Here is a 20,449-nt window from a genome sequence, read left to right as displayed (position 1 = left end):
GGAGCATCAGAGTACGGACTAAAGGGGATTTGGTGGTCTTAGCCTTCCCTTCTTCTTGCCAAGCAGTCCGGAGCCAACACCTCTCTGGGCAGAGGTCTCTCAGCCAACAGCCAGCCTATGCACATCTGCAATAATACAGCACTGCTGGTTGTGGTAACGCTTCCCTCCATGATGGGCTCTCAGCATTACCAGCTTTCCCTGCTCCTCTAATGGTAAGTAGACGCAGCACAGGTAAGTGTATGGTGTAAATGTTGTCTTGAAGAACTTAAGGCCCCGTCACGCTTAGCGACGCTGCAACGATCCCGACAACGATACGACCTGTCAGGGATCGTTACTGCGTCGCTATGTGGTCGCTGGTGAGCTGTCAAACAGGCAGGCTCACCAACGATCAGGGGAGCAGCGACATCGTGGAAAGAATCTTTCCACGATGTCCTGCTCCTGGTTACGAGCCTGCTGAAGCAGGAGCAGGCTGGTAACTATGGTAAACATCGGGTTACTAGGGGCACACGCGCTCCTAGTAACCCGTTGTTTATCATGGTTACCACTCTGCTACAGTGAGCGGGAGGTTACCGCTAACTTTAGCAGGCTCGTAACCATGATAAACAGCGGGTTACTAAGTGCGCATGTGCCCCTAGTAACCCGATGTTTACCATACTTACCAGCCTGATCGCTGCTTCCGCTGGTCACACACAGCGATGTGTGCTGACCAGCGGGAGGGCAACGACCAAAAAATGGTCCAGGACACTTTGCAGCGATCAGCAACCTCACAGCAGGGGCCTGATCGTTGCAAAGTGTCACACATAGCGACATCGCTGGTGAGGTCGCTGTTGCGTCACCAAAACCGTGACACAGCAGCGATCTCGCTATGTGAGACGGGGGCTTAAGACTCTGGGTTGATACTAGCTTTATGTCAAAGCTGAGCCTAGGGCCTCATGTGTTGAAGTTTGGCTCAGGCGGAAGCTAGGCCTTGGACCTCGAGACTAAAGTTTGGGCACATGTCTAGGCTACATTTCATGATTGACTTCAGTTAGTCGCATGTCATGGCTGCACAGGGCTCATGATTGGGCTTCAGAGTTTGACTTAGGGCTAGCATTTTGTGGTTGAATAAACAGATTTTTTCACTATTGTCCGCCAGACCAGTACCAGCCTAGCTACTCCATCCGTAGGACGACATCTGCGGTTAATACAGCACATTATCTCTGAAGTTTGCCCTCCACTTGCGCCACATTAAATGGGCTCTTTCAAGTGGGGCTAATCGGACAATTGAAATGTACCACTCAAATTGGAGGTTTATCCTGAATTCAGATGGATTGCTTTCTTTAATGTAATTCTGTTTATGAGTCTGGTCTCACAAACACGTCCCTATTCTGTGCCTCATAGTACCTCACATCGCCTGTGGGCCTTAAGTGCTTCACAACACCTCTGGGCCTCATAGTGCTTCACAGCGCCTCTGTGCCTTATAGTGCCAATGTGCTTTATAGCACCTATGTGCTTCATAGCGCCTCTGAGCCTCCTAGCGCCTCATAGTGACTTTGTGCAAAGGCCATGGTGCCTTTGAGCCTCATAGTGGGCTAATCTGACAATTGAAATGTGCCTTGGGACTCAAGCATAGTGCCTCTGGCTTTGTTCCCCATGCTTTTGACTTATGAACCCTTCAAGTACTTAATAAAAAAATTATGAAAAAATAGAATTATTGAAATGAAAAAATGTGGGACTATCAATGTGTGTGGGGGAGCTTTTGGTGGCACTGTTATGCTATGGGGGTTGTCATATTGTGTGTGGGGGGGATTGTAGGGACTACATTCATACTGTGCGGGGGTGGGGGACTCTGGGGACCACCATCAACTGTGTGAGGAAGCTATGGTGGCCACCATCAAACTGTGCTTGGGAAGCTGTGCGTTTTATGTTGACATTTCCTGAGACCCATAACATTTTCAGTTTGATGGAGCTGTGTGAGGGCTTGTTTTCCTCCTTCCCAAACTGACCACCACGCTTATCGCAGGCCTAACCCACCTCTACAACCTAACGCTAACTTCTGGTACCTTCCCTTCTACTTACAAACAGGCCACGATCACACCTATCCTGAAGAATCCATCCCTTGACCCGACCTCTGCGTCCAGCTGTTTCCCCATATCACTGTTCCTGTTTGCCTCCAAACTACTCGAACAGCATGACCATGCTAAAATTTCCTCCCATTTCTCATCTAACTCACTCTTTGACAACCTATAATCCAGCTTCCATCCCCGTCAATTGACTGAAACTGCCCTGACCAAAATTACTAATGACTTACAGTCAAAGCTAATAGACAATTCTCTATCATTCTCCTTCTAGACCTGTTCTGCCTTCAACGCAGGTGACCACTCCCTTCTACTACTAATCCTGTCTTCCCTTGCCCTCTCTTGGATCTCCTCATACCTTTCCAATCGCTCATTTAGTGTCTCCCACTCCCATACTACCTCTTCATCCTGCCCTCTTTCTGTAGGTGTCCCTCAAGACTCTCTGTCCTGACAACCCTAGTCTTCTCAATCTAAACTTTGGCCTAGGACAATGGCATCCAGTGCCACTTAAACACTGAGGACACTCATATCTACCTCTCTGGTCCTGATGCTGTTCACAATCCCAGAGTGTGTATCAGCCATATCCTCCTCCTTCTTGTCAGGCTTCGACTACTTCAATATCCTCCTTTAAGGCCTCCTTGGAAACACTCTCACACCTCTCCAGTCCATCCTTAACCGACTGATCCACCTTTCTCCTCGCTACTCTTCCATTTTTCCCATCTGAAAATCCCTTTATTGGCTCCCAATTCCCCAACGTATACAGTTCAAACTACTGACATTGACCTACAAAGCCATTCGTAATCTGTCTCCTCCGTCTATCTCTGAGCTAATCTCCTGATATTTTCCAACACGTACTCTCCGTTCCTTTCAAAACCTCCTTTTCTCCACACTTATTCGTTCCTCATCCAATCGCCTCCAAAACTTCTCCTGAGTATCCCCTATTATCTGGAATTCCGTGCCCCAATATGTCTGATTATCCGCCACATTCAGAACTTTTAGACTGAAGTTGAAAACCCATTTCTTTGAGAAAGTTTACAGCCTGTAATGACCCTACTGCCACCTCAGCATCTCCTGAGGTGCCGCAAACCCCCTAACCTATTGTCTCCTTCCCCATTTTCCTACAGAATGCAAGCCCGCTGTAACGGGTCTGGGAGGCGGAACCTCTGGGCTACTATACAAGGGAGCGGTCCTTGTAAGGGAGCGGGTGGCGACCAGGCAGTCACAGCAGGTGACCGGGACAGTCTCTGGGTGTACGGGCAGGAGGTCACGGCAAGTGATCAGGGCAGTCTCTGGAAGAACGGGCTGGAGGTCACAGCAAGTGACCGGGGCAGTCTCTGGAAGAACGGGCTGGAGGTCACGGCAAGTGACCGGGGCAGTCTCTAGGTAAGGGGTAGGTGCGACCTGTGATGGCTGAACCTCCAGGTAGGCTAGCAAGGCAGATGGAGGATGTGTGCTCCCAGGTGAGCAAGCGAGAGTCTCTGGAATAGCAGGTGGTCACAGCACGTGACGGCGGAGCCTCCAGGTAGGCAAGCAGGCAGGTAGCGGAGAAGCGCTCCCAGGTGAGCGGGCAAGAGTCTGGAATAGCTGGTGGTCACAGCACGTGACAGCGGAGCCTCCGGGCAGGCAAGCAGGCAGGTAGCGGAGAAGCGCTCCCAGGTGAGCGGGCAAGCTGGTCCATAGACAGACTGACCGGAGTTGTAAGGCAGACCGTCGGACCTCAGGCAAGCAGGCAGGTAGCTGATGTGCGCTCCCAGGTGAGCGGGCAAGTTGGTCCTTAGACAGACTGACCGGAGTTGTAAGGCAGACCGTCGGACCTCAGGCAGGCAGGCAGGTAACAGGAAATCAGGCAGGATTAGGACAGCAAGCTGGCAGGAATCTGGCAGGTAACTGGCAGGTAACTGGCAACGGGACCTGAGGGCTGAAGCAGAGTAGAACGGTGCAACAACATTGCTCGGGCACCTCCATTTTGGAGGAGGTGCCTTATATATGGTAAAGTCCTCCGGCCATTGGCCGGGGACTCCTTAGGACGGCGCGCGCGGCCCCTTTAAGAGGGAGGGAGGGCGCGCGCGCCCTAAGCACAGTGGCCGGGAAGGAGCGCGCGCTGCCAGCAGAGCGGGAGAGGGACGCCGGGCACGGAGCAGAGCGGTGAGGGGAACAGCGTCCCTGCCTAGCAGAGGGCAGGGACGCCGGCACTACAGTACCCCCCCCTTTAGGCACCCCCTTTTTTAGGCCAGATAGAAATTTAGCTAGGATGAGAGGGGCATGGATGTTCTCCCGGGGCTCCCACGTTCTCTCCTCAGGACCAAACCCCTTCCAATCTACCAGAAAAAAGGTCTTTCCTCTTACCCTTTTGGTGGCAAGAATGTTCTCTACCTCAAACTCGTCCTCAGCAGAAACCGGAGCAGGAGGCGTACCTGTAGACTTGGAAAAAGAGTTAAGCACCACGGGTTTGAGGAGAGATACATGGAAGGAGTTAGGGATCCGTAAGTTGGCCGGGAGTTTCAATTTATAGGCCACCGGGTTGATCTGACTGATGACCTCCAGAGGACCGATGAACCGAGGCCCTAACTTGTAAGAAGGTATCTTGAGTCGAACATATTTAGATGAGAGCCAGACTTTATCTCCTGGACGAAATTGTGGAGGATCCAGGCGTTTTTTGTCAGCGTGTCTTTTCATACGCTCGGATGACAGAAGGAGTGCGGACCGGGTACTCTCCCATATGGAGGAAAATTTGCTAACGAGAGATTCCGCAGCCGGGTTGTCCACAGAGGTGGAGACAGGAAAAGGAATCCGAGGATGCTGACCAAAGACTACAAAAAACGGGGATTTGGAGGAGGATTCGCTCTCGTGATTATTATAAGAGAACTCGGCCCATGGTAGGAGATCCACCCAGTCAGAATGGTGGGCATTAACGAAGTGCCGGAGGTAACTGGTCAGGTTCTGATTGATCCGCTCCACTTGACCATTGGACTGTGGGTGGTAAGCAGAAGAGAAGTCCAGGGTGACGTCTAGTAGTTTACAAGTGGCTCTCCAGAAACGTGAGGTGAACTGTACCCCACGATCCGACACGATGTGGAGGGGCAGGCCATGAAGACGGAAGATGTGGCGGATAAAGTCTTTAGCCAGCTCGGGTGCAGACGGAAGGCCTGGCAGGGGAATAAAGTGAGCCATCTTGGAAAAGCGGTCAGCGACCACCCAAATGACCGTACAACCGGCAGAGACGGGGAGATCAGTTATAAAGTCCATTGCTATATGCTGCCAGGGGGCAGCAGGTACAGGAAGCGGAAGGAGGCGTCCGGCTGGCAGATGTCTCGGGACTTTGTTGCGGGCGCAGGACACACAGGCAGAAACAAAGTCTATTATGTCCTTGTGCAGGGTAGGCCACCAATAGTGCCGGGCAATAAGCTGGAGGGTCTTTTTCTGACCGGCGTGGCCAGCTAGTTTAGACGAATGGCCCCAGTGTAGGATCTTCTCCCGATCAGGTACTGAAACAAACGTCTTACCGGGAGGGAGACGATTTAGACTCACGGGAGCCACCTGCATTACTCTGGCGGGATCGATGATATGTTTAGGTTCTTCCTCGAGATCGGACACCAGAAAGGATCGGGACAAGGCGTCTGCTTTGACGTTTTTGTCAGCCGGGCGAAAATGAAGAACAAAATCAAAGCGAGCAAAAAACAAGGACCACCGGGCTTGGCGCGGGTTAAGTCTCTGGGCATGCTGGAGGTAAGCCAAGTTCTTGTGGTCAGTGTAAATTATTACCGGATGAAGAGCCCCCTCGAGTAGGTAACGCCACTCCTCCAACGCCAGCTTGATGGCCAATAACTCTCGGTCTCCTATGGAATAGTTGCGCTCAGAAGAGGAGAAGAGTTTGGAGAAGAAGCCACAAGTTACCATTCTCCCGGAAGATGATTTTTGAGTAAGTACCGCTCCGGCTCCAGAGGAGGAGGCGTCAACTTCCAGGAAGAACTGCTTGTTGCCGTCCGGGCGATGCAGCACCGGGGCGGAAGAGAAGGCCTGTTTTAGGGAAAGAAAGGCCTCCTCTGCTTCGGGCGGCCACTCTTTGGGATTAGTACCCTTACGGGTGAGCGCGGAAATTGGGGCAGTCCGGGAAGAGAAGTGCGGGATGAAGAGGCGGTAATAGTTGGCGAAGCCCAGGAACCGTTGAATAGCCTTCAACCCCTCTGGTCGGGGCCATTTCTCGATGGCAGACAGTTTCTCAGGATCCATTTGTAGGCCGGTCTGAGAGATAATGTAGCCCAGAAACGGAAGCGAGGTCTGCTCAAAGAGGCACTTCTCATATTTAGCGTAGAGATGGTTCTGCCTGAGCCTGAGCAGGACCTGACGAACATCCCTCCGGTGAGTCTGGAGATCCGGAGAGAAGACCAAGATGTCGTCCAGGTACACCACTACGCAGGAGTAGAGAAGGTCCCGGAAGATGTCATTGACCAACTCTTGAAAGACGGCAGGAGCGTTACAGAGGCCAAAGGGCATTACCAGATATTCATAGTGGCCGTCCCGGGTGTTGAATGCCGTCTTCCATTCATCCCCCTGACGGATACGAACCAGGTTGTACGCCCCACGGAGGTCCAGTTTGGTGAAGATTCTAGCCCCCCTCAGACGATCAAATAACTCCGGAATGAGCGGAAGGGGGTACTTATTCTTCACCGTGATCTGGTTAAGGCCTCTATAGTCTATACAGGGACGGAGAGAGCCGTCCTTCTTTTTGACGAAAAAGAAGCCTGCTCCCGCCGGGGAGGTAGATTTCCGGATGAATCCCCTGGCCAGATTCTCCTCAATATATTCGGACATCGACCGGGTCTCAGCAGCGGATAATGGATAAATACGCCCACGGGGAGGAGAAGTACCAGGTAACAGGTCGATAGGGCAGTCGTATGGTCTATGAGGGGGTAGTGTCTCTGCCTCCTTTTTATTAAAGACATCAGCATAAGACCAATAAGGAATCGGAAGTCCAGGTAGATTAGCTGGGGTAGGAGAAGGACGGACGGGATGAACGGGAACCAGACAGGTCTTATGGCAGCCCTGTCCCCAGCGAAGGACTTCTCCGGTCTGCCAGTCAAGAACGGATGCATGTTTCTGGAGCCAAGGTAGGCCTAGCAAGAGGGCGTGAGAGAGTCCAGGCAGAACATGGAAGGAGATACTTTCAGAATGCAGCATTCCCACCTGCAGAGTAATGGATTCGGTGATGAGTTGGATGGGGCGTGGTAAGAGCCCCCCATCCACGGCAGCAACAGACAAGGGTACAGCCAGAGGTTTGGTGGGGATGCGGTATTTCTCTACCAGGGACTGTGAAATAAGATTCCCGGCTGCTCCAGAGTCCAGTTGGGCTAGTTTGAAATAACGGTTCTCCCCGTAGACGATTGAAACTGACAACAGCAGGGATGGAGAGGATTTATTCTTGTCTAGGTGGACCTCTCTGAGCGAACCTAGACACAGGCGTTTCCCGACCTCTCCGGGCAGGCACGGATCCGGTGCTCCTTACTGCCACAGTAGAAGCAGGTCCCCTCGGCACGGCGTAAGTCCTGACGGGTCTTGACCATCTTGGTCTGGTCGACCTGCATAGGCTCAGGAGGGTGTACCTGGTTAGAGACAGAAGGAGTGACGGGTTTCTGAAAAGTAGGAGCTAGACATGGTAACCTCCTCTCACGGGTGACCTCTCTGGCACGCTCCTGGAACCGTAGGTCAATCCGGGTGGCAAGAGTTATTAAGTCATCGAGAGTGGTAGGAATGTCCCGACCGGCAAGTTCATCTTTAATACGGCCGGACAGACCCTCCCAGAAGACGGAAACCAGAGCGTCGTTATCCCAGGCCAGCTCCGAGGCAAGGGTACGGAACCGTATGGCATATTGGCCCACGGTGAGACTTTCCTGACGGAGGCGTAGCAACGATGATGCGGATGAGGTCTTCCGTCCGGGTTCGTCGAAGACTTTCCGGAAAGCCGTGAGAAAAGCAGGCAAGTTGGACACCAGGGGGTCTCCTCTCTCCCATAGAGGATTTAGCCAGGCCAGGGCCTCCCCGGTGAGATGGGACATGATGAATGCAATTTTGGCTCGGTCGGAGTTAAACTGGTGGGACAATAGTTCAAAGTGCAGGGTGCACTGATTTATGAAGCCCCGAGCCTGGGCTGAGTCGCCTCCGAAGCGAGGAGGTGCAGAAAGCCGAGGTCCGGGGTAGGATATCATGGTGTTAGTGGACAGCGGAGCTGCCGGATTGCGAGACATGGCACTGGCGGAGGTTGTTGGTGGAACAGTCAGAGTGTCCAGGCGAGTATTGACATTCCGCAGGTGACCCAGGATGGACTCCTGTTGGGACCTTTGACGGGACAGTTCATGACACAGGTCCGAGAGCGAGGGAGCTTGGGTGCCACCGGGTTCTGTGGCCCGAGCAAACTGTAACGGGTCTGGGAGGCGGAACCTCTGGGCTACTATACAAGGGAGCGGTCCTTGTAAGGGAGCGGGTGGCGACCAGGCAGGCAGTCACAGCAGGTGACCGGGACAGTCTCTGGGTGTACGGGCAGGAGGTCACGGCAAGTGATCAGGGCAGTCTCTGGAAGAACGGGCTGGAGGTCACGGCAAGTGACCGGGGCAGTCTCTGGAAGAACGGGCTGGAGGTCACGGCAAGTGACCGGGGCAGTCTCTAGGTAAGGGGTAGGTACGACCTGTGATGGCTGAACCTCCAGGTAGGCTAGCAAGGCAGATGGAGGATGTGTGCTCCCAGGTGAGCAAGCGAGAGTCTCTGGAATAGCAGGTGGTCACAGCACGTGACGGCGGAGCCTCCAGGTAGGCAAGCAGGCAGGTAGCGGAGAAGCGCTCCCAGGTGAGCGGGCAAGAGTCTGGAATAGCTGGTGGTCACAGCACGTGACAGCGGAGCCTCCGGGCAGGCAAGCAGGCAGGTAGCGGAGAAGCGCTCCCAGGTGAGCGGGCAAGCTGGTCCATAGACAGACTGACCGGAGTTGTAAGGCAGACCGTCGGACCTCAGGCAAGCAGGCAGGTAGCTGATGTGCGCTCCCAGGTGAGCGGGCAAGTTGGTCCTTAGACAGACTGACCGGAGTTGTAAGGCAGACCGTCGGACCTCAGGCAGGCAGGTAACAGGAAATCAGGCAGGATTAGGACAGCAAGCTGGCAGGAATCTGGCAGGTAACTGGCAGGTAACTGGCAACGGGACCTGAGGGCTGAAGCAGAGTAGAACGGTGCAACAACATTGCTCGGGCACCTCCATTTTGGAGGAGGTGCCTTATATATGGTAAAGTCCTCCGGCCATTGGCCGGGGACTCCTTAGGACGGCGCGCGCGGCCCCTTTAAGAGGGAGGGAGGGCGCGCGCGCACGCCCTAAGCACAGTGGCCGGGAAGGAGCGCGCGCTGCCAGCAGAGCGGGAGAGGGACGCCGGGCACGGAGCAGAGCGGTGAGGGGAACAGCGTCCCTGCCTAGCAGAGGGCAGGGACGCCGGCACTACACCCGCAAGGGCAGGGTCCTCTATTTTGTACCAGTCCGTCAATGTAAGTTTGTTCACTGTAATTTATATTTGTACTAGATGGTGGCCCGATTCTAACGCATCGGGTATTCTAGAATAGGTATGCGGCCGACCGTGCGCAATCAGCAGAGCGGTATTTAAATTTGGCGCCAAAATCGCTGATTGGTCGAGGCCGGCAACCGTGACCAATTAGCAAAGCGGTGTTAAAATTTGGCGCCTATATCGCAGATTGGTCACGGCCGGCGGTCGCGACTAATCAGCAGAGCGGGGTTTAAATTTGGCGCCAATAATGCTGATTGGTTGCGTTCGCTGGCCGCGACCAATCAGCAGAGCGGGGTTTAAATTTGGCGGCAATAATGCTGATTGGTCACGACCGCCGGCCGCAACCAATCAGCAGAGCGTTATTTAAATTTGGCGCCAATAATGGTGACTGGTCACGGCCGCAACTAATCAGCAGAGCGGTGTTTAAATTTGTCGCCAATAATGCTGGTTATTCGTGACCGGTAACCGCGACCAATGAGCAGAGCGGTGTTTAAATATGGCGCCAATATCGCTGATTGGTCGCAGCCGGCCACCACGACCAATCAGCGAAGCGGTGTTTAAATTTGGCGCCAATATCGCTGATTGGTCACGGCCGGTGGTTGCGACTAATCAGCAGAGCGGTGTTTCAAATTGGCACCAAAATCGCTGATTGGTCGCGGCCGGCCACCACAACCAATCAGCAGAGCGGAGTTTAAATTTGGCGCCAATCTCGCTGATTGGTCGCGTCTGGCGTCAGCGACCAATCAGCAGAGCGTTGTTTAAATTTGGCGACAATCTCGCTGATTGGTCGCGGCTGGCGGCCGCGACCAATCAGCACAGCGGTGTTTACATTTGGCGCCAATCTCACTGATTGGTCGCGGTCGGCCGGCGGCCGCGACCAATCAGCAGAGCGGCGTTTAGATTTGCCGCCCATCTCGCTGATTGGTCGCAGCCTGCCACCGCGACCAATGAGCAGAGCGGCATTTAAATTTGCCGGCCATCTCGCTGATTGGTCGCGGCCGGCCACCGCGACCAATCAGCAAGATGGGCGGCAAATTTGAACGCCGCTGTGCTGATTGGTCGCGGTGGCCGGCTACCGCGACCAATCAGCGATATCGGCGGCAAATTTAAACGCCGCTCTGCTGATTGGTCGCGGCCGGCGACCAATCAGCGAAATAGGCTGCAAATTTAAACGCCACTCTGCTGATTGGTCGCGGTGGCCGGCTGCGACCAATCAATCAGCAGAGCGGCGTTTAAATTTGCCGCCCATCTCGCTGATTGGTCGCAGCCGGCTACCGCGACCAATCAGCAGAGCAGCGTTTAAATTTGCCTCCCATCTCGCTGATTGGTCGCGGTAGCCGGCCACCGCGACCAATCAGCATCGTATTAGTGACCAATCAGCATCGTATTAGTGTGGGCCCGGGAGCGGCGCTGCTTGTGCGGCTCCGTATTAGCGAGGACCGGGGAGCGGCGCTGCCTGTGCGGCTCCTTCTGCTGCGAGAAGCCGGGAGATGAGCGGCTACTCGCAGCAGAAGCATCCCGACCGGCGGTGGCGCCGCTCCCCGGTCCTCCGTTCACACTTGCTGTCGGGAGATCAGCGGGCCAAGCCGCTGATCTTCCGACATTAGCCGCATGGAGGTCAGCAGCGCCGGTCGGGGTAGTTGTGCTGCTAGCGCCGCTCATCTCCCCGCTGCATCGCCGCTGACCTCCGTCTGCCAGATGAGCCGCTAACGGCCACCATCTTTTTTCAGAAATCCCGCGGCGCTGATTGGCCGCTGCCGGACCAATGAGCGACGCGGGATTTCCAGGACAGACAGACAGACAGGATAAGACAATTATATAGTCGATTCTGTATGTAACTCCTTCTCATGAACAGCACAATGTAATCAATGGTGTCCTAAAACTAAATAATAGTAACAATAATACACAGCTGACACATGATATGATTAGATACACTGGCTTATCTAGCTTTGTTCTGCTTATTATATGTGCATAAAACCTGCAGCGATATTTAGTTCATATACAGTGTGACTGACATCAGCCGCTCCTCTGCCCCTTGAGGGGATAAACAAGCCTCAGTGCAGCCTGATGAAGGAAGCGAGGAGTCCGGGTGTGTTGACCAGATACACAATGCTTGCCCAGGTCGATTTTCCGTTTGGTGCACCTCTTCTCCATGTACAGTCATGGCCAAAAGTTTTGAGAATGACACCAAAATTATATTTTCACATGATCTGCTGGCCTCTAGTTTTTATTAGTGTTTGTCTGATGTTTATATCACATACAGAAATATAATTGCAATCATATTATGAGTACCAATAGGTTATATTGACAGTTAGAATGAGTTAATGCAGCAAGTCAATATTTGCAGTGTTGCCCCTTCTTCTTCAAGACCTCTGTAATTCTCCCTGGCATGCTCTCAATCAACTTTTGGACCAAATCCTGACTGATAGCAGTCCATTCTTGCATAATCAATGCTTGCATTTTGCCAGAATTTGTTGGTTTTTGTTTGTCCACCCATCTCTTGATGATTGACCACAAGTTTTCAATGGGATTAAGATCTCTAGAGTTTCCAGGCCATGGACCCAAAATCTCTATGTTTTGTTCCATGAGCCATTTAGTTATCACCTTTGCTTTATGGCAAGGTGCTCCATCATGCTGGAAAAGGCATTGTTGGGCGCCAAACTGCTCTTGGACGGTTGGGAGAAGTTGCTCTTGGAGGACATTCTGGTACCATTCTTTATTCATGGCTGTGTTTTTAGGCAAGACTGTGAGTGAGCCGATTCCCTTGGCTGAGAAGCAACCCCACACATGAATGGTTTCAGGATGCTTTACAGTTGGCATGAGACAAGACTGGTGGTAGCGCTCACCTCTTCTTCTCCGAATAAGCTGTTTTCCAGATGTCCCAAACAATCGAAAAGGGGATTCATCAGAGAAAATGACTTTGCCCCAGTCCTCAGCAGTCCACTCCCTGTACCTTTTGCAGAATATCAGTCGGTCCCTGATGTTTTTTCTGGAGAGAAGTGGCTTCTTTGCTGCCCTCCTTGAAACCAGCCCTTGCTCAAAGAGTCTCCGCCTCACAGTGCGTGCAGAAGCACTCACACCAGCCTGCTGCCATTCCTGAGCAAGCTCGGCACTGCTGGTAGTCCGATCCCGCAGCTGAAACAGTTTTAAGATACGGTCCTGGCGCTTGCTGGTCTTTCTTGGGCGTCCTGGAGCCTTTTTGACAACAATGGAAGCTTTCTCCTTGAAGTTCTTGATGATGCGATAGATTGTTGACTGAGGTGCAATCTTTGTAGCTGCGATACTCTTCCCTGTTAGGCCATTTTTGTGCAGTGCAATGATGGCTGCACGTGTTTCTTTAGAGATAACCATGGTTAACTGAAGAGAAACAATGATACCAAGAACCAGCCTCCTTTTAAAGTGTCCAGTGATGTCATTCTTACTTAATCATGACTGATTGATCGCCAGCCCTGTCCTCATCAACACCCACACCTGTGTTAATGGATCAATCACTAAAACGATGTTAGCTGCTCCTTTTAAGGCAGGACTGCAATGATGTTGAAATGTGTTTTGGGGGTTAAAGTTCATTTTCTGGGCAAATATTGACTTTGCAAGTACAGTAATTGCTGTTAAGCTGATCACTCTTTGACATTCAGGAGTATATGCAAATTGCCATTACAAAAAATGAAGCAGTAAACTTTGGAAAAATTACTATTTGTCTCATTCTCAATACTTTTGGCCATGACTGTATACTCACTTCTGTACATCCAAATACTCCAACACTTCAGTGTCAGTCAGGTGATATACAGCATGAAGAGGTCAGGGTGAGAACGAGGGAGGATGCGTGCATAGGGGTTCAGGTATTCATTGAAAATTGACATTTTTAGATTGAAATAAATATAATTGTTAAGGTTATCTTACTCAAAAATCATACCATTGGTTTTATTCTTGGCAGTTAAAACAAGGGAACACTTTCCCCTGTCTCATTTGCATGAACTGCCATAATTTTGGTTAAAGACAACACATTCATTCCTCCACAAACAAGGGTCACATATGAAATGATAGATTTTCTTACACTACAAAATCTGAGGCACATGTATGTAATACAATGTTCGTACAAACTACTCTATGTTGGGGAAACTACCCTGAACTGTAGATTAAGGATAAATAATCAAAAGTTCACAATACGAATTAAAAAAACAGAATTACCAGTACCCAAACATTTTGTTGCAGCAGGACACAAGTTAAGTGATTTACTGTTCTGGATAATTGATCATGTACCCACAAGTAGGAGAGAAGGGGATTATTATTATTTATTAATAAAAAGAGGGTGGTGGCGCTGGTAGGTCTGCCTAAAACACCTGCTGCAAGCAATACAACCAACCACAGATTGTCAAATTATAAAATAGGAGGTAAAATCATGGTACTTGCGCTGGACGTATAAGGCGTAGGATAAAAGGCGTAAAATATATATATAAGTGACAACAATAATTTAAAACAGATAAGTAATTTTATTAAAGGGATGTTCACAATATTAGGTAAGGGAGGGGGATTTTAATAATAAAACACAATTTGTTAAAATTAAATATAAATCCGCAGTGGGAAGGACAAGCGTGGAGATGACTGCGGAGTGGCAGTAGTAGTATGGCATGTACTAGAAAGGTGCGTATGATCCCAGGTGTATCCTGCGGGAAGAGTAGAGGATGAAAGTTAGATGATGGGTGATTATCCCTAATTGAATGAATAGAAATGTGTTTACCTGGTGTGGAAAGGAGTAGAATTTTCAAAGATGACTGGTGTGGGAGGAGGAATGTCGCGAACCTGGGGACGAAAACGGATATATATAGTTGAGGGATAATAAATGAAGAAAATATATCTGAATACAACAGTGAATGCTGTGATTACCTGGAAGAAGGGGCTCTATTCTGAATGGTGTTGATAACCATAGGGTAGTAATAGGGTGATCGTAACGGCAAGTCCTAGTTTAGTTCGAAGTTACTCTAAGAGGAGAGATAAGGCTACAGTTATTGAACCATCAGAGGAGGGGGGGGGTAGGACGGTAATAGTTACTAAGATTCTACCTGTGTTTTTGTATCCTGTTATTTTCACAGCATGGAAAAAAATGTGTTACTGATAATAACACTAAGAGAACGTACAGGCTTGACCTGAATGGGTTTTGGATGAACCCAGTGCCTTTTGTAGAAATGCTTGATCCTCTCTCTTTGTGTGAGACGATAAGTCGGTGTACCCAAAGGGAGTTAGGGATCAAATAGTTAGGCTGTCGGTGAGTAGATAACACAGAATGAAAATAAGTCTTTTCCCAGCGAAATTAGCTGCGTGAGGTAGGCTTGCCAGAATATAGTACAGTCTATGAGGCGCAGCTGGAGTAAGGCAGGGAGCAGTTCCCAGTTGACTTACGTGTCCGGCGTGCGAGTCTTTATGTGGCTGTCGATCGACGATCCTGACATCCTGTAGACTGCTGTGTAATGCGGTCTATTGTTGCAGCGCTCCAAAGGCTTGTGAGCGATGGTGTGGCAGGTAAGGAGAGGGAGGGAAACAGGGTCCCGGCTGGTGACTAGCTGCTCCCTCTATAGCTCTCCGAACGTCAGTGTGCGGCAGCGGTCAGAGGACCTGTAATGCCGCACTGCAGGATAAAAAGACCTGTGTGACGTCAGACACACGTGGCACATACCAATACGGGGACCTGCGAGGACCAAAAACCTACGTGTTTCGGAAACTCTGGTTTCCTTCCTCAGGCTTGATTTACGGTTCTGGATAATTGATCATGTACCCACAAGTAGGAGAGAAGGGAATTATTATTATTTATTATTAACGGCCTTCAACTTGATCTCGAACCATGGCGATTTGGTGGATGAACGATCTGTAGGAAGATCGATCTTTTGCAAGCCTATATAGGTCCACCAGGATCTTTTCCTCTGTTTTCTTGATAGTATCAAGCCATCCGGTTGTTGGTCTTCCTTTTCACCTTGTTACTTCTATTCTTCTGACCATGATGTCCTTATCTAGTGATTGCTCTCTTCCCATGATGTGTCCAAAGTCGTCAAGTGCATAGCTTGGTGATCTTTACTTCGAGTGACATGTGTGACTGAAATGCTTCTCTATTTGAACACCTTGTCCAGTGACTTCATTGATGATTTGCCCATAGCTATTGACTTCCGGTGTTGTCGCTGCATCTTGAACGATCGTTGATCCGAGTAGGACAAAGTCTTATACAACATCCAATTCATCGCCACCCATCTCAAATGTGTCCTGCTCATACATGGCAGTAGTCAATATCTTTCTCTTCTTTGTGTTGTTTGAGCTTTCCATCTTGACACTCTATAAGTCCTTCATTTCATCTATGCTTGTTGCTATCAATGTTGTATTGTCTGTGTATTTAAGATTGTTGATGATTGTCCAGCAATTTTGATTCCAGAGAAGGAGATAGTGTTGAAAAAATAACAATGAAGTAACTTGAGTGGATTTTTAGACCCAACACCTTAACGCCCCCATAGCCTCAATATAGACTTTAAAATAAATCCCACGATTCCTCAATAAGACTGCTGGCTAATATGATATGTATAATTGCTAGACAGAGACACTTGGGCCTGCTCAGAAATCATCCACTGATGAAGTTTTGGTATTTTAGCTGTTTAACAAAATATATTAAATATACAGTTATATAATCAATATGGGCTGAAAGTGCAGACTTTCAGCTTTAAATTGTGGGTATTCACATCCTAATTATAGTAAGGGTTTAGGAATTACAGTTCTTTAATATGCAGCTGCCTCTTTTTAAAGGGATTAAACATAATTGGACAATTATCCCAAAAGCTCTTTAATGGGCCACATGAGCTATTACCTCATTAACCAATCATCTATTAAGCAGGTAACAGGTCTGGAGCTGATTCCTGGTGTGGCATTTGGATTTGGAAGCTGTTTCCGTGAATGCACAACATGCACTCAATGGAAGTGAAACAGACCATCAATAGGCTTAAAAGCAAAGAAAAACATCAGAGAGAAAGCAGAAATGTAAGGAGTGGCCAAATCAACAGTATAGTACGTTTTGCAAAAAAAGAGTGGTGAGCTTGGGGAACTCAAAAAGGCCAGGACGTCCACAGAAGACAACAGTGGTGGATGATAACAGAATCCTTTCCATGGTGAAGAAAAACCCTTTCACAACATCCACCCAAGTGAAGAACACTCTCCAGTGTCTCAGTATCTACGTCTACCATAAAGAGAAGACTTAAAGAGAGCAAATACAGAGGGTTCAACACAAGCTGCAAACCATTAACCAGTCTTAAAAATTAATAATAGAATGGTCAGATTAAACTTTGCCAAAAAAACATCTAAAGAAGCCGCCCAGTTCTAAATCATTCTTTAGACAGATGAAACAAAGATCAACATGTACCAGAATGATGGGAAGAAGAAAGTATGGCGAAGGCTTGGAACATCTCATGATCCAAAGCACAACACATCTTGTGTAGCACATGGTGGAGGCGGTGTGATTTACTATGTAAAAAAAGGCAAGTTATGTTGTTTTCCATTATTGTCTTTATCCATATGAATTTCATGAACATATTCAATTTCTTGATAATTTCATAAAAATTATAATAATCACCACTGTGAATCAAAGCATCCAAACTACAATGCAGAATCCAACAAGCTTCCAGACTGCAGTCAGAACTCTGGAGTGGACTGTCCATGCGCAAACGAGCGCTAAGATTAGATGAACAGAAGGGCTGTGACGCTGCCTGACGATCAGAAGGAACACACTTGCGGTGACTCCCCCCTTTCTCAAAGCTTGAGTAAGAGGTAGGTTTTTACTTAATGGACTATTGCCAGTCTAAAGGAACAACTGCATTACGGCTATCTTAAGGTGTGAGACGAGTAATTTTATTAGGTCAGTTAGTTTATGGAGGCTGAGTGATGACGCGGGTATGCATGGCTTCCAATGGTGCTGGGTCACTAGTGTTTATTGCTGATTAGAGATGAGCGAACATGCTCAAAAAATGTTTGCCAATTTCAAATTCGGCACGAACGTTGCACATTCAGATTCGTGATCGGACACCCGAGCGTTTTCACTTAAAATCGGCGAAATTTGGTAAAAATCCGGCAAATGATTGTGTTTTCACAACAGTATTTTCAGCACTTTGGCTAGGATAGTGGTGCTGTATGATGAACGGGGATGACGTGCTTGATGAGGGGAGGGGGTAGGGAGAGGTCAAAGGAGCGGCGTGCTTTTAATCTAATTTTTTTTTCCTAACTTAATGTGTGCAAATTGTGGCTAGCCAATCAGGATGCAGGAACCATCCACAATGTCCAGACACAAGGGCTTGTGCCATTGGCTGCCGAAATCACATGTCCCTCTCTATATAAAGAGCGGACATGTTTTTTTTTAGCGCCATTTGTCAGTATAACGGATCAGAGAGACTGCTCCTGGATACTGTGCGATTATTACTGTTAGCTAGGCGGTTGCTTCTAAGTCAGATAGTTTAGATACAGGTGCATCTCACTAAATTAGAATATCATCAAAAAGTTAATTTATTTCAGTTCTTCAATAGAAAAAGTGAAACTCATATATTATATAGAGTCATTACAAGCAGAGGGATCTATTTCACGTGTTTATTTCTGTTAATGTTGATGATTATGGCTTACAGCCAATGAAAACACAAAAGTCATTATCTCAGTAAATTAGAATACTTTATAACAACAGCTTGAAAAATGATTTTAAAATCAGAAATGTTGCCCTACTGAAACGTATGTTCAGTAAATGTCCTCAATACTTGGTCAGGGCTCCTTTTGCATCAATTACTGCATCAATGCAGCGTGGCATGGAGGGGATCAGCCTGTGGCACTGCTGAGGTGTTATGGAAGCCTAGGTTGCTTTGATAGCTGCCTTCAGCTTGTCTGCATTGTTGGGTCTGGTGTCTCTCATCTTCCTCTTTACAATACCCCATAGATTCTCTATAATAGATCCTCTATGGGGTTACGGTCAGGCGAGTTTGCTGCCAATGAAGCACAGTGATACTGTTGTTTTTAAACCAGGTATTGGTACTTTTGGCAGTGTGGACAGGGGCCAAGTCCTGCTGGAGAATGACATTTCCATCTCCAAAAAGCTTGTCGGCAGAGGGAAGCATGAAGTGCTCTAAAATTTCCTGGTAGACGGCTGTGCTGACTTTGGTCTTGATAAAACACAGTGGACCTACACCAGCAGATGACATGGCTCCCCAAACCATCATGGATTGTGGAAACTTCACACTAGACCTCAAGCAGCTTGGATTGTGGCCTCTCCACTCTTCCTCTGGACTCTAGGACCTTGATTCCCAAATGAAATGCAAAATTTACTTTGCATTTACTTAGTGTCAATGACTTCCTTCTGGACATCTGTCAAGTCAGCAGTCTTCCCAATGATTGTGCAGCCTACTGAAACAGACTAAGGGACCCTTTTTAAACGCTTAGGAAGCCTTTGCAGGTGTTTTTTGTTAATTAGTTTAATTTACTGAGATAATGACTTTTGTGTTTTCATTGGCTGTAAGCCATCATCATCGACATTAACAGAAATAAACACTTGAAATAGATCACTCTGTTTGTAATGACTCTATATAATATATGAGTTTCACTTTTTGTATTGAAGAACTGAAATAAATAAACTTTTTGATGATATTGTAATGTAGTGAGATGCACCTGTAGATAGGGTCCTGTGTGGCTGTGAAATCGACTTTCCGGCAGTTTTTTTGTGTGTGTCATTAGTGAGGTCCAGACAAAGACAGCAGGGCACATTTCAGAATAGAACTCTGTTGTGCAATTCTTCGATTATGCTCCATGCATGAGTACACCTTTAAAAATCAATTTTTTTCTGTTACTAATGACTTGGCCAGGGGGATGGGGACGACTCGGTACCCGGGCCTTTGCCTGGCCTTGGGGATGTCGCTGTGGTCGGCTCCCGGGCCCGTACCCTGGGGTCAGCTTTTAAAAGGGGATTGTTTGTTAATTTTATGAAAGTTCGTGATGCCACCTGTGGTTTCTGGTGAGAATCACCAGCGCTGCGGCAGTCCACTGAGGCCGGTGATAAGGCAGCTCCATGGTATAGCTCCCCACAGGTGGAGCTAGGCCTCAGGGCAGCGTACGGAGAGGGGGATGCAGGACAGGCGAGACCCAGCCGGGTCAGAGCAAGAACGGGGACGGACATGGTAGTCACTTCAGTACCTTTTACTGATGGTAATTCAGGCACATCCCAGAGCACTGTAGGGTGAAGGGTGCATATCAGGATCCTCCCCAATGAGCGGGTGTAGGGCCTCCTATTTATTGCCTCTGCATAGTAAGTTTCTGACCTGCCTGAAGCTAGGCCTAACTTTATCTCTGTCCTGCACCGGCTGACGTTGTGGTAGGGCCTTCTCTTGGAGTTCTCCCAGTTTGCGGGGCCTATGTGTCTCCTGGCTCTGTTACGTATCAGCTCTCTGGTGAACCTGGGACCTGTAGTTCTCCAGGGATTCCGGTTATGCCTTACTAGGTCATAGAGATCCCGGTAAGCTCAGACCCGGTGTCCGGTATATGTTTCGTGGTGAGCTGGGTAAGCTCCTCTGTCCCCACTGCTACTCACTTTCCACTCACCTTTGGCCACGCTCGGGCCCTCATTAGGCTACTCACACTAACGGCAGCTGGCCGCTCTTCACCGATCTTATGGCGCCGGCACACCTTAAGCTCTAACTGAGCTGCTTGAATCTAGCTTGGCCTACCTCTGCAGACAGACTTCTGCAGGAACCGAACTGAGAACTCTGTCCCTCTCTGGCTGTGAGCAGGAACTCTGTTCTGGCTAGACTGACTAACTGTCTAGCTCCACCTTCCCTATTTATATCCCTAACGGGCTCCCTCTACT

General features: G+C 49.1%; 1 protein-coding gene across 1 annotated transcript in view; it reads left to right on the top strand.

Moving 5' to 3' along the window:
* LOC141161411 (uncharacterized) overlaps positions 1 to 20,449 on the top strand; it is a 122,594-nt gene that overhangs the window by 80,206 nt on the left and 21,939 nt on the right. The gene's annotated exons all lie outside the window — the stretch shown is intronic.

The sequence above is a fragment of the Phyllobates terribilis genome, unplaced genomic scaffold (genome assembly GCF_046119375.1).
Source record: "Phyllobates terribilis strain yellow unplaced genomic scaffold, ASM4611937v1 Scaffold_9__5_contigs__length_417890890, whole genome shotgun sequence".
In the NCBI taxonomy this organism is placed as follows: domain Eukaryota; kingdom Metazoa; phylum Chordata; class Amphibia; order Anura; family Dendrobatidae; genus Phyllobates; species Phyllobates terribilis.
The sequence above is the reverse complement of the archived record's forward strand: the minus strand, read 5'-3'. Positions and strand labels throughout refer to the sequence as shown.